The sequence below is a fragment of the Lepisosteus oculatus genome, chromosome 27 (assembly GCF_040954835.1).
Source record: "Lepisosteus oculatus isolate fLepOcu1 chromosome 27, fLepOcu1.hap2, whole genome shotgun sequence".
NCBI classification, from domain to species: domain Eukaryota; kingdom Metazoa; phylum Chordata; class Actinopteri; order Semionotiformes; family Lepisosteidae; genus Lepisosteus; species Lepisosteus oculatus.
This window is the reverse complement of record NC_090722.1, coordinates 10783121-10806491: the sequence shown is the minus strand read 5'-3', so window position 1 is coordinate 10806491 and position 23371 is coordinate 10783121. Positions and strand designations below refer to the sequence as shown.

General features: G+C 54.8%; 2 long non-coding RNA genes across 4 annotated transcripts; both read left to right on the top strand.

The window, feature by feature from the left end:
- Window positions 1-13: 13 nt before the first annotated feature.
- On the top strand, window positions 14-4292 carry LOC138225371 (uncharacterized). 2 transcript variants are annotated; one of them, XR_011183862.1, is made up of 3 exons: window positions 14-140; window positions 221-2654; window positions 3599-4292. It is a non-coding gene; the product is annotated as an uncharacterized lncRNA (long non-coding RNA). The 2 variants fall into 2 exon arrangements; XR_011183863.1 differs by having other exon boundaries at window positions 14-318; window positions 2399-2654.
- Window positions 4293-6599: 2307 nt separating this feature from the next.
- On the top strand, window positions 6600-22235 carry LOC107075389 (uncharacterized). Of its 2 annotated transcripts, none has more exons than XR_001476928.2 (3): window positions 6600-7523; window positions 15349-15417; window positions 22103-22235. It is a non-coding gene; the product is annotated as an uncharacterized lncRNA (long non-coding RNA). The 2 variants fall into 2 exon arrangements; XR_001476927.2 differs by having other exon boundaries at window positions 22100-22235.
- The last annotated feature ends 1136 nt before the right edge of the window (window positions 22236-23371 follow it).

Genomic DNA, 23371 nt, shown 5'->3' with positions numbered 1-23371 from the left:
TTACCGTAAGTCTCCAGTAGAGGCGCCTCGGGATTTCCAGTCACGCACAGCTCGTCCTGGACAGACTTGACTGAGAGCACGCAGACAAAGAGGCGGGGAGAGGCACAGGCAGAGAGCAGGCCCTAACAATACGTGAGCAGGTAAGGGTGTGCTCCATGCTGAAAAGAAAAGAAAAGAGACAGTTCAGGTGTGAAGAAAGCTTTTATTCTTTTCCTTTCAGAGGGGATTAAACCTTTACCTGTTGCTGGGCAGCCGACGCATACCGACCTGAAGCTCTCCAGTACTGACGGGGCAGATCCTGAGGGCCGCACAGCGCAGGTGTGAAAGCCGTGAAGCCGTCCCCCCAGGCCGCAGAGACGTCAGCGTGTTAATGGCCCACTGTGTGGGGGTCCTGCGTGCCCCCTGGGGCGCCCGCGCTCTGAACAGGCTGGCTCACTGCCTGCTGCGCGTGGCCTTGTGCCCAGGCCCTCTCCGGAGCCCCGGGGCGAGGGTCAGGGCTCTCCACAGTCGCCCGTGACGGACACTCACAGCCCAGGCCAGCCCTCCGGTCAGCTCGCTCCCGGGAGCCGGACTGTGGGGGTCCGGGCTCCCCCAGAGCTCCCGCTCCCCACGTCCCCTCAGCGGACCCCCAGCTCCTGGCTGACACGAGTCCAGCTGTGCGCTCTCCCGGGTTTCCCGGGGAATTCTCGGGAATTCCCGGTGCTGCGCTCCTCCCTCGCTCTGCCGGTCAGCGGGGCGGATCTGGGCTCCCGTCTGTCCCGGGCTCCCCCTTCGCACCCGGGTCTCGTGCCGGGTGCCCCAGCGCCACAGGCTGTCCCAGTCTGCTCCAGTCTCCCCTCCACAGGGATCGGACACCCCAGGGGGGCACGGGACCCCCAGAACCTACACCGGTCCGTTCACACGCTATCACGGTGGAGCTGTCCGTCACGCCCGCGGGGCAGCGAGACTCTCGTCCGGCCAGCAGCACAGACTGCACAGAGGGGCTCGACCGCACAGGGCCCTTTCCCACCTCTCCGTCCTGCTGGACTGCTCCAGCACAGCCACGCCAGGCAGACACACAGGCATCACCCCCCGGGAATTTACACAGTTACACCCGGGGGCCGGGAGGAGAGTGGGGGGCGAGACACACCCCCAGTGCTTCTCTACAGCCCTGGCTGTGGAGGGCAATTAGGATGATCACTCTAGCCTGAAGTGCTCTGAGAGCTCCGGGGCCAGACAGAGTGGCGCTGTTGTGCTGAAAGAAAGAAGACAGAATCAGCAGTTCAGCCTCTTACACTGTGATGCCCCCTGCTCTCTGCACTGGGCCTGGGGAAGAGGAGCTGTGTGTCTCTGTGACGTGCCGCCCCCTGCTCTCTGCACTGGGCCTGGCACTGTCCGGGGTGGCAGTGATAATAACAGATGTCTTACACAGGGAGGTCAAGCCTTGTGAATTTGGGGACGTCTGAAAATGCAGACTAAGAATGTCGCACAGCTGATCTGTGCAGCTTTAAGGGATTGAAGAAAACTCTTGTCCAGTACAGTACAGGGTCGCAGGGCACAAGGCAGGGTACACCCTGGACAGGACACCAGTCCATCACAGGACACACAGACACACCCTGGACAGGACACCAGTCCATCATCAGCAGGTTCCAATCGGCCAGGTCTCAGCAGTTTCACTTCAGCCACTGAAGCAGGGAGCTGGCTCTTCTCAAGACACCACTGGATGAGATCCTCCAGTTAGGATAGTAGGCGGTTCTTTACACAGAGGGTGGTGGGGGTGTGGAACAAGCTGCCCAGTTGTGTCGTCGAAGCTGCCACTCTGGCTTCTCTCAAGACACAGCTGGATGTGATTATGGGATCCAATAGCTACTCATAAACTGCTCCCGCAACCCCCTCAAAACACAGCTGCGCTCATACTCGTCGCTGCACGGTCCGAGGCGAGAGGAGGAGGCGTGGCCAGGAGGACCTCGGCGCCTCCACAACAACGTGGAAGTTAGAGACGCGAAGAGTCCCCGACTGCAGGTCGGCTGGACCCGGTACCGACCGCCGGCCCGGCTCAGGCACTTGCTGAAGAGCGCCTTCTCCTCCGAGACCGCACAGACCGAGCGGGTTACAAGGGTAACAGGATCTCCGGTCCTGCTGGGGACGGTGGATCGGACCGGACCGGACCGGACCGGACGGAGCGCACCACACGGACCCTGTCCGCCCGGGTTCGAAATAGCTGGTGGGGAGGTGTAGGCGAGACCAAAACTGAAATTAAAGAAGCCTTGAGGCTTAATACTGTTGTTTCTACTACCACTATGATTATTATTATTATTATTATTATTATTTAACTGCATGACGTAGCGATTTACTCAAAACAGGTAGAACACCATTTGCAAAAAGTGGAAGAAAACTTTATTTCAATACAAATTAACAGACTTCCACGATCCACCTTCCCGTCGCCGGTGATGCAGTGGGACCCGCCTGTGGAAATTTCAGGGGAAACCCTGGAAGAAAATCCCACCAAAACGACTTACTGACCGACCGCCGGACCCCCCCGCCTCCCCATTGGCCGGGCCTCCGAGACGTCACATCCGGTTCTGCCAGACTGGGGCGATGCGGCTGCTCTTTGATCCGAGTCCCTGGTGTCTCGGTTCGCGTCTCGTCACGTGTGAACCGTCGCCCATAGAGACGTAAGTTACAAAATTAACACGTTTTTCAAACTTCTATTGAACATCAAATAACACAAAAAGGTAAATAAATGAGTTATTTTTTACATGCATCAGTTGTGTTTTCTGTCTTTAACGGAGTTTAAGTAAAACTGCAATTCCTCCTCAGAAGCATTTAAGGAGGCAGTAACATTTGACCATTTTGTTATGTGAATGTGATATCTACCCATTTCTCCTAACAGATGAATTTCAGTTGGTTTTCCACATTACGTCCTGCAAAAGTACAGCAAAACTAAAAATTCCTGATGTCTTGCTCGTGGGTCTGCAACACGGCAGAGCTGTGTCCTGCAGGTCGCTGTGTATTGAAGTGCCCCAGTGCGGACCCCCACACCCCTCTATGGGGTATTCAGAGACACCTGCTCTCCCCCAGCCGGAAACCTGTGTGTGGGGGAGGAAACTTGCAGACTCCTCCTGGGCAGGGCAGTGTGGAACAGTGGTCAGGGTTCCGGGCTCTGCACCTCTGGGGTGGGAGGTTGCGGGTTCGAGTCCTCCAGGCCACAGGCTGTGCTGCACAACCTTGTCTCATCCAGCTGTGTCTTGAGAGAAGCCAGAGTATCGGCTTCAACCACCTGGCGGGGCAGCTTGTTCCACACTCCCACCACTCTCTGTGTAAAGAAGCACCTCCCATCCTGAAGCCCATACCCTGGTTTTTGGGCAGAAACAGCTGGGTGAAATCCTGAATCGATGAACTGCAAACTACTAAACAGGCCAGATGGTAAAATAAATACCAGCTCAATTCAGTTCATCTTTCAGATGCACAAGTGCAATGACATGCTAATTTGCGTGTTCAATTTCAAGTTCAAGTTCAAGTTTATTGTCATTATACTCATATACAGGTATATGGTATAACGAAATGCTATTTAGCTAGCTCTCTTTGATCTTTGTTGTTGTTGTTGTTTGACTTTTAGGTCTGGGACAGTTGAAATGTTCCCTAAAACCCTTGTGACTCTGGCCTCTGGGGACAGGAGCTCCCCACTGTGAGTCTCCCAGTGACGTGCGCGCTTTCCATCACGACCACAAGAGGGCAGCGTCGCGGCTCTCATCCCGTGCTCCTCCTCTCTCTCTCGCTGCGATTCTTTCCTCTTCAGTGGGCATCTGGGACAGGCGCTGTGTCAGGCTGCCTGGGGGGCAGAGGGCCGGGAGTCCTTCCCCCCCCGAGCGCAGTTGTGGGCCCGGGGGGGGCTTCTCCAGCAGACACACGCAAACACAGCACCTGGCTGAGACACGTTGTCTCCTCCCGTCTCTCTCTCTCACCTTCTGCCCCTGTGGACGTGCAGAGAATCCCTCCCCCCATGTGGAAAGGGAGTCAGTTCGCTGGGGAACATCTCAGCTCCCACAGGCGGCCGTGGAGAGAGTGGTCACTGTGCTGCAGGAGAGCCGGACAAGCCTGTGTTTCACGTCCCGTCCCTTTCAGGAACTGGTGACCCAGTTCAGCGTCACAGCCTGTCCTGGGAAGCACTGGGCACAAGGCAGTGGACGAGTGGACGAGTGGACTGGACACCAGCCCATCTCAGGGCACACACACACTCACACCAGGGCCAGCTTTCCCAGAAGCCAATTAACCTGTACAAAACAAAACATATTATGGATATATATCAATCATGCTGGATTTGTATTGTTTGTATACATTGTTGTAATAAAGTTTATTTTGTTAAAAAAACAAAAAAATCCCAGTTAACACCAGGAGGACAGCTGGTCCAGTGGTTCAGGTCCAGTCCTGTTACACCTGGAGGACAGCTGGTCCAGTGGTTCAGGTCCAGTCCTGTTGCACCGGGAGGACAGCTGGTCCAGTGGTTCAGGTCCAGTCCTGTTACACCTGGAGGACAGCTGGTCCAGTGGTTCAGGTCCAGTCCTGTTACACCAGGGGAACAGCCGGATCAGTGGTTCAGGTCCAGTCCTGTTACACCAGGGGGACAGCCGGTTCAGTGGTTAGGATGCAGAGCATGGACCTGCAGATTCAGCTGTGTCTTCTCACACACAGGCAGGTAGGATCCAGCTATGGCTTTAAGAGCTATTGATCCTGTCTGGCAGCGAGCCTGGGGCAATCGATGAGCTGCGTTTTTCGAGATCAGAAGCCCTTGAGAGCTCATCTCCCTCTCTCTGCGGGGGTCTGTTTGACTGTTTATTCCCGCAGGGGCGGGGAGCTCTCCTGTCTCCTGTCCCTAAGGAGAAGGCGTTGGGCCACAGCCCCCAGGCCTAAGCGCCGTCCGCAGGGACCTGTCAGAGGCAGCGGAACCAAGGAGGCCCGGTGCCTCTGAGCAGTCCGGTCCCACTCTGTGCCGAGATGAACCCCCTCAGGTTGGCCGCCACCTGTTGGTGGCACCAGTGAGCACCAAACTGAAAATGCCCTGTGCTAAGCCAAGCCTGCAACTGAGGCCTCAGCCCGTCCAATGAAGATATCAGAAGCCACACCCCCATGGGCAGCAAACAGACTTATGGGAAATGATAACATGAAGGAGCCAGTAAGCAGAGCCCTTAGACTTGACGTTTGTATGTCCCGTAACGCACACACATCTGCTCACTGTGAAAGCACACAATTGTGTCCTACATGTGCAGACAGCAGGGCAGCAGGCTGGTGCAAGGGCCAGCATTGCTGCCTCACAGTGCGGGGTAGGTGCGGACCTGGGTCTGTCTGTGTGGAGTTTGCATGGCATGAGAATCGGCCCTGATAGGAGTGTGTGTTCTTGTCTGTTTGCCCTTGATGGACTGGCGTCCCACCTCGTGCCTGTTGCTTGCTGGGACAGGCTCTGGCTCCCCCACAACCCCGAATTCAGGATCCAGGAATTCTATCCTGAACTGGATCAAGTGGTTAGAAACTAGAGGGAGGGTCTGCCGGACTGGCCTCCGCCTGTGTGAGCCAGAGCCGTGACCCGCCGCTCTGCCTGAGCTGCGGCGTGCAGACAGCGCCGTGCCCCTCCCCCAGCCCGCTCCTTGACACAGGCGCTGACACGTCCCCTCCCCCGCCAGCCTCAGGGCGCTCCGCCGTCTGACCTGACTTGACCCGGAGTCTGGGACTGCAGGGAACGTGAGACTGGTGTCTGTGAGCCCAGGCTGACACACTCACACACTGACACACTGGCACACACTCATAGACACACTGACACACTGGCACACACTCATAGACACACTGACACACTGGCACACACTCATAGACGCACTGACACTCATAGACACACTGGCACACACTCATAGACACACTGACACACTGGCACACACTCATAGACGCACTGACACTCATAGACACACTGGCACACTCATAGACACACTAATACAATCACAGTGACAGAAATTCGAACTGACCCACACACTGATTCACTCAGAGACTGACACACAGACTGACACACTCACACTCACAGACTGACACACTCACACACACAGCAGTCATTCTGCACCAGCGGCCCCACTGCACACAGATCGGGGGAGGAGAGAGAAACTGCAGCACCAGGTGGACTAAGGGGGAACTTTAGGGAGGACAGACGTGCAAGAACAAGGTGGGGTTACAGAAAGATTTTTCTTGATGAGAGGAGGTGCTTTGTTCCAAACCGGCCCCCTGTGTGGGGTGTCTGCTGCAGTACCCTTCTGTTGAAGAATGGGGACCCCCAAACGGTTTCCACCCCCCCCCCCCTTCTTCTCCACGTCAAGCGCCCCCAGAGCACCCCTCCTCCCACCTCGGTGCCCTCTCTCCCGCCGGCAGCCCGCGAGTGTGTGTGTGTGTGAGAGCAGGAGGGCGCCAGCGCTCGGGGGAGACTGCCTCTCTGAGTTCAAGTGCGCCGCGTTTAAAACCGAGAGAGAGAGAGGAAACTGGCGTTTTTTTTCTTTTTCTGACACCGAAGACAAAACGTAGCTCCAGGGAGGAGGAGGAGGAGGGAGGGGGGGGTGAGAAAATAAAACACAAAGAAGCAGAAAAGCAGAGACGAAGAGGGAGAGCCGGAGACTCACAGAGGCAGCGGGCGAGGGGAGAGGAGAGGAGGGGGGGCTGAAATATTTGAATGATGCCAACCCTCCCCGGCCACCCCCCCTCCTCTCCTCCCTCTGTTCCTCTCCAGCTGCTGCTGGCTTTCCACCCCATGTCCCTCCTCTCTGCCTACACACACACACACCAGCCTGAGCAGCCTCTCTCTCTCTCCCCCCTCTCCCTCCCTCTCTCTCTCTCCCTCTCCCTCTCTCTCTCTCCCTCTCTCGGCAGCTTTTGTGGACTGAAACGGAAGGACTCGTAGTGAAAGACCGCTTCTGATCGACGATATATCTTTTTTCTTCCCCTCCGCTGCCCGCGAGTGGCGTTCCGCGCCCCCCTGTCATGAACTTCAGCCCGCAAGAGGACGAAGAAGGAAGGCCTCGCTCTCCTCTCTCTGCCTCGCTCTCCGCTCTCTCCCTCCTTCTCCCTGCATTCTTTCACCAGCCAGGCGCTTCTCCGGTTTTTTCCTCCCTCCTCGGTTCGGATTTTCGGGGGGTCCCCTGCTCTCCTCTCTTCTGAGCGCAACCCCCCCCCACCACCACCACCATCACGCCCCCCAGCCCCCACCCCCTCCTCCCAGGGGGGCCGAGCGGACTCTCCGCACCGCGAGAGAGCGAGAGGGAGAGGGAGAGAGAGGAGGCTGGGGAATGGGAGCAGGAGGAGGAGAGCGAGGGAGCGAGGGAGAGGAGAGGACGGAGGAGCGCTGTGGAAGACGAGACCCAGCCGGACAGGAGGAGAGAGAAGAGAGAAAGAGGGGGCGAGAAGGGATCTTGGGGTCGATCGCCGCGGAGCGCCCCTGAATCGCGGGGAACAGGCGAGGGAGCGCCGAGGAGGAGGAGGAGGAGGAAGAAAGAGGACCGCGCCGCCGACGTGAGCCGGTATTTCCCTCTCGCACTCTCGGTCTTTTCTCTGTCTTGCCCTCTCCGCCCCCCCTCGTCCCCCCCCTCCTGATTCCTGTTCCGCTCTCTGCGCCCCCCCGGCTGGGTCCCTGTCTCGGTCGCGCCTCGCGCCTCGGACCCGCGCCTCGGCCGCCCACTCTGTCCCGGTCCATCTCGCCGGCCGAGAGAGGGGTCTCCTCTTTATCTGCTGGGAGTCGGGGGTTCCTGGGGGGCGGCAGGGGTGGGAGTGAGGGGAGCGTGTTGTGTTGAACAGAAAAGGGCTCAGTCTCTCCTGGAACAGAGAGGCTGACGGACAGACAGACAGGCAGGCCAGCAGACAGACAGACAGGCCAGCAGGCAGACAGACAGACAGGCCGACAGACAGGCCGACAGACAGGCCGACAGACAGGCAGACAGACAGGCAGACAGACCAGCAGACAGGCAGAAAGGCCGACAGACAGACAGACAGACAGGCAGACCAGCAGACAGACAGACAGGCCAGCAGGCAGACAGACAGACAGGCCGACAGACAGGCCGACAGACAGGCAGACAGAAAGGCAGACAGACCAGCAGACAGGCAGAAAGGCCGACAGACAGACAGACAGACAGACAGAAAGGCAGACAGACCAGCAGACAGGCAGACAGGCCAGCAGGTAGATAGACAGACAGGCTAGCAGGCAGACAGGCAGACAGATCAGCAGGCAGACAGATAGACAGACAGGCAGGCCAGCAGACAGATATACAGAAGGATCAGCAGACAGACATAGAGAGATAGACCAACAGATGGGCCAGTGGTCAGACAGAAAAGACAGACAGACAGTCAGGCAGACAAAGAAACAGGCCAGCAAATAGGCCAAAAGGAAGACAGTTCAGGTGGGGAGCTGCGTCAGCATGCGTAGGCTGCAAAGGAACAAGTAATAGGTTTATTCCACGCTCAAAAAAAGAAGAAAGAGAACACAACGTTTCGGCCGTGGAGCCTTCTTCAGGTGTCTCCACGGCCGAAACGTTGTGTTCTCTTTCTTCTTTTTTTCAGCATGGAATAAACCTATTACTTGTTCCAAAAGGAAGACAGACAGGCAAACAGAAAGATAGACAGGTTGGCAGGCTGACAAATATACAGACAGGTAGGCCGTCAAGCAGAGAAGGACTTAACCACTAGTCTGGACATGACATGGCTTCTGAAACTTTGTTAACCCAGTCCTTCCTCCCTGCTCTGTCCAATCACAGGTCTGTCCACCCTTTGTCCTGACTTCAAAACAGCCTGCTTATAAGAGTCTAGAGTCCTGTGACTGGGCTGTGTGTCAGTGTCCTGGACTCCACAGGGACTAGAAGAGTCTAGAGCCCAGTGACTGGGCTGTGTGTCAGTGTACTAGACTCCACAGGGACTAGAAGAGTCTAGAGCCCTGCGACTGGGCTGTGTCAGTGTACTGGACTCCACAGGGACTAGAAGAGTCTAGAGTCCTGTGACAGGGCTGTGTGTCAGTGTGCTGGACTCCACAGGGACTAGAAGAGTCTAGAGTCCTGTGACTGGGCTGTGTCAGTGTGCTGGACTCCACAGGGACTAGAAGAGTCTAGAGCCCTGTGACTGGGCTGTGTCAGTGTCCTGGACTCCACAGGGACTAGAAGAGTCTAGAGTCCTGTGACAGGGCTGTGTGTCAGTGTGCTGAACTCCACAGGGACTAGAAGAGTCCAGAGCCCTGTGACTGGGCTGTGTCAGTGTGCTGGACTCCACACGGACTAGAAGAGTCTAGAGTCCTGTGACTGGGCTGTGTCAGTGTGCTGGACTCCACAGGGACTAGAAGAGTCTAGAGTCCTGTGACTGGGCTGTATCAGTGTACTAGACTCCACAGGGACTAGATGAGTCTAGAGCCCTGTGACTGGGCTGTGTGTCAGTGTCCTGGACTCCACAGGGACTAGAAGAGTCTAGAGCCTGTGACTGGGCTGTGTCAGTGTACTAGACTCCACAGGGACTAGAAGAGTCTAGAGCCCTGTGACTGGGCTGTGTGTCAGTGTCCTGGACTCCACAGGGACTAGTAGAGTCTAGAGCCTGTGACTGGGCTGTGTCAGTGTGCTGGACTCCACAGGAACTAGAAGAGTCTAGAGCCTGTGACTGGGCTGTGTCAGTGTGCTGGACTCCACAGGGACAAGAAGAGTCTAGAGCCCTGTGACTGGGCTGTGTGTCAGTGTCCTGGACTCCACAGGGACTAGAAGAGTCTAGAGCCTGTGACTGGGCTGTGTCAGTGTACTAGACTCCACAGGGACTAGAAGAGTCTAGAGCCTGTGACTGGGTTGTGTCAGTGTACTAGACTCCACAGGGACTAGAAGAGTCTAGAGCCTGTGACTGGGCTGTGTGTCAGTGTCCTGGACTCCACAGGGACTAGTAGAGTCTAGAGCCTGTGACTGGGCTGTGTCAGTGTGCTGGACTCCACAGGAACTAGAAGAGTCTAGAGCCTGTGACTGGGCTGTGTCAGTGTGCTGGACTCCACAGAAACTAGAAGAGTCTAGAGTCCTGTGACTGGGCTGTGTCAGTGTGCTGGACTCCACAGGAACTAGAAGAGTCTAGAGCCTGTGACTGGGCTGTGTCAGTGTGCTGGACTCCACAGGAACTAGAAGAGTCTAGAGCCTGTGACTGGGCTGTGTCAGTGTGCTGGACTCCACAGAAACTAGAAGAGTCTAGAGCCTGTGACTGGGCTGTGTGTCAGTGTGCTGGACTCCACAGGGAATAAAGCCTTGTGATGGACACTGGACTATGTGAACCTAGTACAGTATAGAGTGTTCAGTGCTGCACTGTGTGAAGTGTGGTGGCAGTTTGTGACCCAACAGGAATGGGAAAGTTCCTCAGTTCCCCAGTGCTGTGCTCATATGTCACTAGGCCTCATGTTAGTGTTCCCTCCCTCTGAGTCTCCCTAATATTTCTGACCTCAGGCCTTCTCCTCCTGGAGGGTGTGGGTGAGCTGTTATTGCTGTTAGGACATGTGTGTTTCTCACTGTTGCCCCACATCAGCATAGAAGAGTCAGCTGACTGACAGGGATTTACACACTGAATGACAAACTGACTCACTCACTGATTGATACATTGATACTCATTGATACATTGACTGATTGACATACTGGCCTCACAGTGCCTGACTGACTGACTGACACAGTGACTGATTTACTAATATAGTGATGGACACACCGACTGACAGAGTGATGGACTGATTGACACACTGATTTGGCATCAGTGTGGAGCTGTGCTCAGATTCTAGACTGGTAATCAAAAGGTTGTGGGTTGAAATCCTGAGTGGGGTACAGGTGTTTTACCCTAGAGAAACGTACTTGACTCAGGCTTATGAATAGCCCAACTGTATAAACTGTCAGTGATGTGGATGATGTCAGTTATGGGGATGACATCAGGAATGATGTCAGTGATGGGAATGATGTTGATTTTGCAGGGATGATGTTAGTGATGGTGATGATGTCAGTGATGAGGATAAGGTTGATGGGGATGCTATCAATGATGGAGATGATGTCAGTGATGGGGATGATGTCATAATGCAGAAGATGTCAGTGATGGTGTTGATGTCAGTAATAGGGGTGATGTCAGTGCTGGGGATGATGTCAGTGAGGGGTACGGTGTCAGTGATGGGGATGATGTCAGTGAGGGGTACGGTGTCAGTGATGGGGATGATGTCAGTGAGGGGTACGGGGTCAGTGATGGGGATGATGTCAGTGAGGGGTACGGTGTCAGTGATGGGGATGATGTCAGTGAGGGGTACGGTGTCAGTGCTGGGGATGATGTCAGTGAGGGGTACGGTGTCAGTGATGGGGATGATGTCAGTGAGGGGTACAGTGTCAGTGATGGGGATGATGTCAGTGATGGGGCTGATGTTGGTGATGGGGATGATGTCATTGAGGGGTACGGTGTCAGTGATGGGGATGACATCAGAGATGGGAACAGTGTTGATGTACAGAGATGATGTGAGTCATTTCATCAATAAGACATGGTCCCTGTAGCTGTAGATGTCTATCGAGGCATCTGTGCTCTGGGGACATTTGGAGACCTGTCAATTCACATTACCTGGCACTGTGAGTGAGGGAGAAGAGAGAGAGAGCAAGAGACACAGACACACAGTTTATAAAACTGTGTTCGTATCTTACAGGTCCCTGGGCTCTGTGTTGACCCAGTAACTAAGCTGTGAGATGACATCATTGTCATCTCCTCTCCTCTCCTCTCCTCTGTATTCACCACTATAATGAGCTCTGTCAGCATTTAAGCACAAACCTTTCATGAACGTTTCACGAACTAAGTAAAAACACACAAATTAAAAAAACAAATAGTCTTTGAATGCAGGACACTCAACTTTTCACTTTTTTCCCCTTTCTTGTAATTGGCCTGAGAATTTTTACATTAAAATCTACGTTACTTTCCTACAAATAACTGATGTAACTGAGACATATCTGGGGTGGCGTGTCATTCCTCTTCTGAGAACCTCAGTAGGAATATAACACTCTGTCTGATTTTTCTCCAAACAGAGCTGGCATCGATGCTCAATTGCTGTTATACCAGAACTGCTAAAAACATAGATTGTTTTAAGATTGTTGGCGCTTGTTCTGTTTCTGCAAGAGTTTTGGTTCATAGCAGACATGGCACAGTCTGGTGGCTGTCCCATCCCAGGGGGACGGTCAGTGTGTCTGCAGGGCTGTCCAGTCCTGGTCCTGGAGGGTCAGTTAGTGTGTCTGCAGGGCTGTCCAGTCCTGGTCCTGGAGGGACAGTTAGTGTGTCTGCAGGGCTGTCCAGTCCTGGTCCTGGAGGGACAGTCAGTGTGTCTGCAGGGCTGTCCAGTCCTGGTCCTGGAGGGACAGTCAGTGTGTCTGCAGGGCTGTCATCTCCTGGTCATGGAGAGACTGGTCAGTGTGTCTGCAGGTTGTCTGGGTCTCTATAAATTAAGGCACCAGTACTTGGGGAGCTGGTGTTAAATTGATCCAATTAAGCCAATAATGGGCTGATTTGGAATCCTGGTAAATTGGTCCAATTAGCCAATTATGGGATATTATAAGGCATTAGAATAACTGAGATGAAATGAAAGCCTGCAGACACCCTGAGCAGTCCTCCATGTCCCCGTATAGACAGCCTGTTTATAGTCTCAAACTGTCTTTTGCCAGGAAAACAATTTTATTTAACAGGAATTTGACTTGTACACTTGCACTTGCACAAAATCTTAAACATCCGAAAGAAGCTAGCACGCTTAATTAACAGGTTAATTAGGACTAATTACAGCTTTTTAAGCAGGCAGCTTGTTAAGAGAGCAGAAAAGCTACTGGGTGGGAGTGGGTGGGGAGGGGCAGTCTGGCAGCAGTGTGCCGAAGGTCACAGGTCACAGGCAACCAGCTGCAGCCTGTCTGCCTTGTCAGACGGGGCGAAAGGTCGTGAGTTGAAGGGCAGAGGTCAAGGCTGGGAGACGCACTCCCTCATCTCCCCTCCCCCCAGCCCTTGCTCCCTTCCTGCCCTGCCACGCTCTCTCTCTCGCCCTCTCCCTCTGCCTCCCTGTCTTCCCCTCTGCTTTCTCCTTCAGTTCGTCTTCTCACTCCTCACGACTGTCTTTCTCCCCTCCTCTACAGCTCTGTTTCTCTCCCTCCCCCTCTCTGTCCCTCTCTCTCCTGGCTCAGTATTGATCTGAATGCATTTGCTTCCCATTGATCAGCTAAACAGGCAGCCAACCCCCCACTGCCGCAGTGGAGCAAAACACACACACACCATGATACAACAGTCTGTTACACTAGGAGCTCCAGTCCCAGTCCAGTAGACCAGTCTGTTACACTAGGAGCTCCAGTCCCAGTCCAGTAGACCAGTCTGTTACACTAGGAGCTACAGTCCCAGTCCAGTAGACCAGTCTGTTACACTAGGAGCTCCAGTCCCAGTCCAGTAGACCAGTCTGTTACACTAGGAGCTACAGTCCCAGTCCAGTAGACCAGTCTGTTACACTAGGAGATACAGTCCCAGTCCAGTAGACCAGTCTGTTACACTAGGCGCTACAGTCCCAGTCCAGTAGACCAGTCTGTTACACTAGGCGCTACAGTCCCAGTCCAGTAGACCAGTCTGTTACACTAGGAGCTAGAGTCCCAGTCCAGTAGACCAGTCTGTTACACTAGGAGCTACAGTCCCAGTCCAGTAGACCAGTCTGTTACACTAGGAGATACAGTCCCAGTCCAGTAGACCAGTCTGTTACATTAGGCGCTACAGTCCCAGTCCAGTAGACTCGTCTGTTACACTAGGAGCTACAGTCCCAGTCCAGTAGACCAGTCTGTTACACTAGGAGCTACAGTCCCAGTCCAGTAGAACAGTCTGTTACACTAGGAGCTACAGTCCCAGTCCAGTAGACCAGTCTGTTACACTAGGAGCTAGAGTCCCAGTTCAGTAGACCAGTCTGTTACACTAGGAGATACAGTCCCAGTGCAGTAGACCAGTCTGTTACACTAGGAGCTCCAGTCCCTTAACATAACTTTCCTGTTACTGTAGAGATCTGGTAAATTGAATATCGACATGAACATTTATCTTCCACCCCACATGATCTGAATTCTGCACTTTTCCAGTCTTGATAACGCTGGCAGTTAGAGGGTTAAGCCGTTGAGGTTTGATTGACAAGGTTCTAAGCCACACCCTTCCCACCCCCTCCCTCCTGTCTTCCATGGTTGCCATGACATCAGACTGTTTAGTCTGACCTCTGACCTCATGAGGGGCACTGTGGTCAATCAAGCGTTTCAATTGAGGGGTAATGTGGGGGACTGGGGAGGGGGGGTCTTCCTCTAACAGTGTCTAATGAAACACAAGACGGGCGCGTGCAGACTCTCTCCCCCAAAACGACAGAAACACAGGCTGGTCTGGTCTTCCACAAGACCCCCGGCCCTTGATCGTCTTCCTGGAGCTCTTGCATTTCTGGGCGGACGGACGCTGTCGATGGCGGCGCGTTCTTGCAGCATCGGTAACACCCGTTTCCGCGGAGGCACGAGGGTGAGCCGGTACCTGCGATCCAGCACGGGAGCGTCCCGAATAAAATAAAGGCTGGGAAAGGCTGGGAAGCTCGGGATTCTGCGGGAGCCCCATGATGGAAATGGGGGTGCGGTCTGTGAGCGAGAGGTGGCCGCGGGCACGCCTCTCCGGGCGAAGAAGCGGCAGGAATCCCTCGGACCTGGGAAGTTCCCGGGGATTTCCCTGTGCTGTCCAGGCAGCTCCCTCTCCCTTGGGGTGCACAGGAGTGTCTCCCCTTTTCTCAGTCTTGCGAGTTCCAGCTCTCGAGTTCCCACCTGGGGTCTCCCGGACGTGTGGCCCCCTAGGGACCGCTGAGGGCTGGAGACCCTTGAACCCCTCTCCCTCGCGCTCTCCCGGTACCCCTTGACCTGTCAGCGTTAGGGGCGGCCCAGGAATTATTTTGGTGGTGCCCAGATGTGCCCCGGACATGCGGTGAGCCCCACTCCAGATAGGCACTCACACACACTTCCACAGGATCGCTCCCAGATACCCTTCCAGGAAAACCCTGCTTCTATTTTTGTCCTGTTGCTGTGCGGCTGCACTGCACACCAGCCTGTGCGCTGGGCTCTGTCCCTCAGCAAACCTGCCCTTCCTGCTCTTCCTCTGTGCTTCTCCACCGGGAAAGAATAGATCTCCGTCTCTCTCCTCTCTGTGTGTCTCTCTCCTCTCTGTGTGCCTCTGTCTCCTCTCTGAGACTCTCTCTCCTCTGTGTCCTCTCTGAGACTCTCTCTCTCCTCTCTCCTCTCTGTCCTCTCTGAGACTCTCTGTCCCCTCTCTGTCTGTCCCCCACAGTCACTCCCTGTGTCTCTCTCTCAGCCCTGTGCAGTGCCCGCTGTGACGACTGGCCGTGAAGTGAGGACACAGGGACAGGAGGTGCACAGCCTGGTAAGAACTAGGGGAATCCATGTCTTCTGCACCAGGACCTTGGCTCTGCGGGGCTGTTGGTGTCCTCGGCTGGGAACTGGGGGTTTTTAGTGTGTGGTTTGGTCGTGACCTCTGACCCTGCAGGAGAAGGGTGTTTTGAGGTGGTGCTGGAGGAAACTGCAGGAGGTTACTGGGGTGATCCTCTCTTCCCACAGCCGCACCTGGGGGCTTGACTGAAACATCTCGAGGCAGAGAGGGGAACTCTGGACTCATCTCATAATTGCAATGTGTGTAGATGAATTGAGAACTGGGTAATGGGCAGGAAGCGCAGAATGAGAATGAGGAATCTGTTCAAATTGGGGTGATGTAATAAAGGACAACAGGGATCGCTCTTCTTCATCAAACATATCAAAGATCCAGATCCACAAAACAAACTAATCAATACTAAACTAGGTGTTTCAGCGATTACTGTGTCTCTCCTCCAGTGGATGGAGACTCTGCTGTGGTCCTGCAGTGCTGTCAGTGAGAGCTGTGTCTCTCCTCCAGTGGATGGAGACTCTGCTGTGGTCCTGCAGTGCTGTCAGTGAGAGCTGTGTCTCTCCTCCAGTGGATGGAGACTCTGCTGTGGTCCTGCAGTGCTGTCAGTGAGAGCTGCGTCCCTCCTCCAGGCGATGCTGACTCTGCTGTGAGCTCTGTGGGGCTCTGAATGTAAAGCCTCTTGGTCGCTCTGACCACAGAAGGGATTCCATGTGTATTCGCCCTCACAGTTCTGTCCAAAGAGCCTTTACATTGAGTTGAATGGTTTTCACTCCCAAACAGAGAGGTAATTCATCTACAAAAATGAGCCATTCAGTATTAAAGTATCTTCACACAACATCTTTTAACCAGCAGGCAAATCTCAGATCGGCTCTCACAGGCGTCTTGAAGAGCTCCAGGAGTCTCGTGCGGAGCCCCTCCCCCACTCCCCACCCCCAGCGCATGCTGGGGACCCAGTGAGATCCGGATTGGCACAGCACCCAGCAGTGACTGATAGCCCGTGCCCTAGCAACCGGTGGGCATGTTGCCAAGCCAGGAGGTTGCCAAGGAATTAGTTCCCATAACGACAGGATTCAGTGCTTTCTGTCTCGGGCTGCTGGTCTTCCTGCGGTGAGAGCGAGAGACTGAGGGGAACACAAGGGGTTAAGCTCAAGGACGGAAGGCGGAGGTGAGACCTGAACCTGCGGTCAAGCGCGGGCGTCCCAGGGTCCGGAGGAAGGAGGTTCTTTTGGGGCAAGAGAGATGGGTAGGGCCGTGATCCACAGCGACTGCTGCTTGCTCTTAAGAACCCGTCCAGCTGTTTCTGGACTGAGCTCCTGTCCAGCTCGAGGGCCAGGTGAACAGGGAGATGGAGGGACAGGTCTCAGGCGTGAGGTGAAGGAGGTCAGTGAAAGGAACGGCTGGCGTTGTGGCCCGGCTAGGGGCAGGCCGCTGGCTCGACCCCACACAGTAGGCAGTACCGGTACTGGCCCGGATGGCGCAGCGCTGGGGTGGGGTGTCGGAGAGAGCCGCGTGCGTCGCCTCGGGGCGTCAGGGGCAGAGGAGCGGGTCTGGCGGGCTGGGGTGGCGCGCGTGCCGGTCCGCGTTCCCCTCCTGCAGTCGGGGACAGCCGTGCGGTAGAAGATCGGCGAATGTTTCCGATTGATATGCACAGAAGAAGGGCGCGCCCTGTCCCCGGACCCCGAGTCCGGACCGGGAGCCGGGAGCCGGGAGCCGGGAGCCGGGAGCCGGGAGCAGTGCCGCTCTGGGCTGGCGCAGGCTGGGAGTTGGCGCGGCCGCGATGGCGGGCACGCAGACAGACCGGGGGGGGGGCAGCGGGCTGGCGCTGGCACAGACGATGGTGTCGCATTTGTGCGTGATGTGAGTGCAGAAAAGAGCAAAGGAGAGAGAGGGAGAGGGGAGCGATCCAGGGGAAAGGAGATCAAGCAGGAATAGGAGGCAGAGAGGGAGGAGAGAGAGGAGGAACAGGAGAGAGAGAGGAGACAGGAGGAATGGAGAGAGAGAGGGCGAGGCAGGAGAGAAAGAGGAGGAATGTGAGAGAGGGAAGGGGAGGAGAGAGGAGGACTAGAAGAGAGAGAGGAGAAAGGAGGAATAGGAGAGACAGAGGGAGGTCAGAGAGAGCGAAGAGGGAAGACAGTGTGGAGAGAGAGCAGCAGGAAGTGAGAGAGGGAGGGGAGGGCGGAGAGGAGGAGAGGGGGCAGGGATCAGGCATCCACCCAAAATTCAAAAAAAGCAGACGGGTCTGGCAACGTGCGCAGAACACAAGGCGGGCATCGCCATGGTAACGCGCCAGCCTCAGCCCTCTGGCGCTCCCCTGTGTGTGCGTGCGCACGTGTGCTCGTGTGCAGAATTCCAGCCGGCCCCTGTAAAATCGGTGCCACCTGCGCGGCCCGGCTCTCGCGTCTTCCAGCCGGTCCCCGGCAGGCGCTAACAATGCGTTATTGCGTAAATCCAGAACTTTATCTCCTTTACCGATCACAGCTGTGTTTATTCTAAAAAACCTTCAGACTTTTCCTCACAAGAACCACGGCTGGGGTATGAATCTAAAGCACAGCCCAGCGAGATCAGGATACAAGCACAGTACAGTGCAGTAAAGCCCAGTAAGATAATAATACTTACACTTATATAGCTCTTTTCTGGACACTGCACTCGCTTTACAGGTAATGGGGATCCCCTCCAACCCCACCAGTGTGTACCCCCACCTGGATGATGCACCAGTCTGCTCCCCACACACCAGCTCTCAGTGGGGAGGAGAGCAGAGTGATGAAGCCAGTTCAGAGAGGGGGGTTATTAGGGGGCCATGATTGGTAAAGGCCAGGGGGAAATTTCACCAGGACACCAGGGTTACACCCCTACTCTTTTCAAGAGATGCCCTGGGATTTTTAATGTCCAGCACCTGTTTACAGTCTAGTGTCCCTGTCACTATACTGGGGCATTAGAACCCACACAGACTGCAGGGTGAGCGCCCCCTACTGGTCCCACTAACACCTCTTCCAGCAGCAACCTTAGTTTTTCCCAGGAGGTCCCCCATCCAGGTACTGACCCGGCTCACACTTCCTGAGGTTCAGTGGGCTGCCAGCAGTGAGCTGCAGGGTGATATGGCTGGTGGCCAAGATCAGGGTAAAAGCACAGAGCAGTAAATCACAGTGAGATCAGGGTAAAAGCATAGTACAGTGCAGTAAATAACAGTCAAATCAGGGTAAAAGCACAGTACAGTGCAGTATATTACAGTCAGATCAGAGTAAAAGCACAGTACAGTGCAGTGCAGCCCAGTGAGACCAGGGTAAAAGCACAGTACAGTGCAGTAAATCACTGCGATCAGAGTAAAAACACAGTACAGTGCAGTATATTACAGTCAGATCAGAGTAAAAGCACAGTACAGTGCAGTGCAGCCCAGTGAGCTCAGGTTTAGGCACAGAGAGACTGGTCCAGTAATCCAGGACTCTGTGAGCTGCGGGCGAAACCATGACAGAGCCACATTGGCTCAGTGTTCAGGCAAGGTGACCCGCAGGGTTAACTGGTATAATCTTTGCAGAATTACCCCAGGAAAATACCAAGATAAAAATATTGATGAACGCTCTTTTAAAAGTCTCTTTATAGATTAGAATTAATAAACGTAGGAGCCTGGTCTGTGTCCCGGCACACAGAGCTAAAGAAATGCACTCCTGGAAGGTCCTTCACAGCTCCTGGCTCTCCTCCAGAGATAAGCTTCTTCTCTAAATTAAGTCGTTTTGTTTAATTGATCTCCTCAATCCTTTTAGTCCTGGACAGAGATCACTTAAGGGCACTTAAGACTCCACCAGCGTAACAGACCCCTGAAGTCCTGTCTGGGTACTGGGCAGAGTCCGACAGAGTGGCAGCGACTCGGAGCAGTCAGGACAGGAAACAGGAGGCCTTTCTGTACACAGAGAGTGGTGGATGAAGGGAACAGCTTGTTTAGCAGGAACGGCTTACTCCTTCCTCGCGGTCAGTCACTCTGAGCCTCTGCAGCGCCCCCCAGTGGAACGTGTGTCCAAACCTCAGCCCTTTCACCCCTGGCAGCGTGACGTGACGGGCTCCTTTCTCAAGGGAGACGGGGTGTGACTTGGGCAGGAAATGGGCAAGAAGATGGACACAAACACACACACACAAACACTCACTCACAGACTGATAAACACACACTCACAGACTGATGCACACAGACACACACTCACAGACTGATGCACACACACACTCACAGACTGATGCACACAGACACACACTCACAGACTGATACACACACTGACAGATACATGCACAGACTGATACACACATTGACAGACACACACAGACTGACAGATGTACACAGACACACTGACTTATAGACACACACGCAGACACACGGACGTGAGAATGGTTCAGAGAACTAAAAAGCACAGTAAAAGAGGTTACTGGGTGGCGCTGGGGCCCCGGGTTCAATTCCAGACCTGAGGTGCTGTCTGTGTGGAGTTTGCGTGTTCTCCCCATGGTTCTATGGGTTTCAGGCCATATAATACCCACTGGTAGGCAACTTGTCTTCTGGGAAAATTAGTCCTGCTGTGAGTGTCTCTGTGTGTGAGTGTGTGTGTGTGAGTGTGCCCTGTGATGGACTGGCGTCCTGTCCAGGCTGTATCCTGCTGCGTGCCCGTTGCTTGCTGGGATAGACTCTGGCTCCGCTGCTGCCCTGAATTGGAAGAAGAGGTTTGAAAACGAGGCTGAAGGGAAGGAAGGTCACTAACGACAAGAGGGCTGCCAGCCCGTCTGGCCTGACAGGTCGTGAGTAGCGAAGTGGTCCCAGAATCTCCTCCAGCCTGCTGTTTCCTGAAAGAACCCAGGGTATCGGCTTCAACTGCGGGGCTAGGCAGCTCGTTCCACGCTCCCACCACCCTCTGTGCAAACAAACGCCTCCTGTCCTGGCTTTGCCCGCTGGCGTGAGCTCCACCGTTTGTTCTGAAGACGGCCGTGTCGGTGTCTTGGGGGATTTGCGAACGCTTGTAGCTGGGCCCCTGACCCCCGGAGGGTCAGCGCGCAGAGCGACAGGGGCCCAGGCCTTTATTCTGCTCTTGAATCGAACACTGTGGCCCGTTTTCATTTAAAGCTGTTCCCTTTGCGTAAAAGATTCATTTGAAGTGCTTGCTCCCAGCTCTTGAACGTGAAATACACTTGTGATTGGAAAGAAAAATGGCAAATATTCAGATGAAGCAACTTCTTAGATCACATAAGGCTTCAGTTACCTGATGAGGGTGGGGGAGAATGAGAGCCAGCAGGTGTGTGGGTCACCACAGGCACCCAGAGGCCAGCAGCTCTGGTCAAGTGGAGAATACTGCAGTTACAGCAGTTACCACAAGAGGGCGGCATAGCTCCGTAAATTGAAGACTAGTCATGACTTTGAAGAGAAGCCAGTAATTAATAATTACTGTGAATCACATTTAAATAGCTCCTTTCACCTTCCCCAAATGATCCGAAAGCAGACGACATATAGGAGGGGACCCACTTAAGTGGAGCCCTACATGGGAGACACACAGCACCATTCTGCACCAGGAGGAGAGAGCACCTGCTGCCTTTGGTGGATTGAGGGAGTTAGGGATCATAGGATCGTACTGCCCAGAGTGGAGTTTAGCCAGAACACTGCAGTTCACACCCCTGGTCTTGTGAATGTTCACCTGGGACCTTTAAACACCAAGAAGTCTCAACCTCAGTTTAACACCTCATCTGATGGAACTGCACCTCCTGTGTCCTGTGACCAGTGTCCCTGGTCACCATACTGAGACATTGGTTTGGGACTTGGTGCACCCACACCAGTGACAGCAGAAACCTGTTTTTTTCCTTAGAGGTCTCTCGTCCCCGTACAGACCAGGCTAGAAGGCAGGAGCACTGCAGTCAGTATCTGCTTACACCGATCGGACAGTTCAGGTCAGGTCGTGGAGATGCCGAGTCCAGTGGGTCAGACAGGCCACAGGGGAACACCAGTGGGTTTGGGGCAGTCTTGCAAGTTAATTGGTTCAGTTACGTTATGAATGGCCAGCTGTGATCCTGGGAGCGAGAGAGTGCTGGGATTTTCTATCTGTTTAGTGGAGCACATCACCTGCTTGAGAGATAGAAACGCAGTTGTTCCAGGTGTTTGTACCTCGGCGACGCGAGGGGTGACCCCTAACCCCTGTGAGATCATGGCTGTCCTGGATCAGAGCTGGTCCCTCTCGCGCCCACAGGCGGACTGATAAAGATCCCTTCGCCTGCTTTGCAAGAAGTAAACTAAAGTCTTCATCACCTGGTTTCAGCACAGAGGTGTTTTCCTGATTTTGATGCTTGAGTGGTTCAGGAACATTTCAGCAGCCTGACCCAGAAATGAATCCTGGGCTTTATAGGCTACCCCACGCGACCCCGTCTCTAGGGTCCGGAGCACAGGAACTGTCACCCCACAAAGCCCTGTCTCTAGGGTCCGGAGCACAGGCAGCTGTGAGGTGCAGGGATGTGCCTCAGGTTCACTGCAGAGCAGGACATCGGGACTCGGGTTCCAGAGGGCCTGGTATCCCCTGCGTTCGGATTTAGCCAGAGCAATTAATTAATTAACTTCATCAGCGCAACACTTGTGGCTGTGAGGTGTGTTATCTTCACCAAGGCAGTTGAGTGATCAGTTGTAAAAGCAGCATCCTGTGTATGTCCTTCCAAGAAGAAGGAGCAGCAGCCGTGCTGGAGCTTTCCGGACTTTCTCGAGGCCCGACGGAGCGTCTCCGGGATCACGGCTTCGTTGGCGGACGTCCCTCCCCGGAAGGCGCGGCGTGGGGGCCGCCCGCGGGCGCGCGTGCCCCCGGCAGTGTGCGCTGCGCGCTGAGGTAGTTGGTTGTATGGTTTCGAATAATAACCCCCCCGGAGATAACTGTACAACCTTCTAGCTTTCCGCGCGGCGTCACCGTGGCGACGGAGGGCCGGCACGCGTGCCCCGCCGACAGCGGAGGAAGAGGAGGAGGAGGAGAGGAAGGCTCCTGTACCCACCCCGACCTGAATCTCCCCAGCTGTGGATCGGCAAGAGGAATAGGCCATGGCTCAGGTCCCTGTCCGTGCTCTGCGGTGACAGACTCTTGGGGCTCCTGCCAGCAGTGTTGGGGCTGGGGCTTCTCTGGGCTGCTGACCTTCTTAGCTTGTCATCATGGATTCCAAAAGATGACCTTTAGAGAACAGCACCAAGGGTCAGTGAGCCTTGTGTTGCGTGTTGGGCTGTGGGCGGTGTTGAGTGTGATGTTCAGCTGTGGGCGGTGTTGAGTGTGGTACTGGACTGAGGGTAGTCTTGAGTGCTGGGCTGTGGGCAGAGTTGAGTGTTGAGCTGCGGGAGGCATTGAGTGTGGTGCTGGGATGTGGGCAATGTTGAGTGTGGTTTTGAGCTGTGGGCAGTGTGGAGTGTGGTGGTGGGCTGTGGGCAGTGTTGAGTGTTGGGCTGTGGGTAGTGTTGAGTGTGGTGCTGGCTATGGGCAGTGTTGAGTGTTGGGCTGTGGGTAGTATTGAGTGTGGTGCTGGACTGTGGGCAGTGTTGAGTGTGGTTTTGAGCTGTGGGTAGTGTTGAGTGCTGGGCTGTGGGAGGTGTTGGGCTGTGGGCAGTGTTGAGTGTGGTGCTGGGCTGTGGGCAGTGTTGAGTGTTGGGCTGTGGGAGGTGTTGAGTGTGGTGCTGGCTGTGGGCAGTTTTGAGTGTTGGGCTGTGGGTAGTGTTGAGTGTGGTGCTGGCTGAGGGCGGTGTTGAGTGTGGTGCTGGGCTTTGGGCAGTATTGAGTGTGGTGCTGGCTGTGGGCAGTGATGAGTGTTGGGCTTTGAGTAATGTTGAGTGTGGTGCTGGCTGTGGGCAGTGTTGAGTGTTGGGCTGTGGGTAGTGTTGAGTGTGGTGCTGGCTGTGGCTACTGTTGAGTGTGGTGCTGGGCTGTGGGCAGTGTTGAGTGTGGTGCTGGCTGTGGGC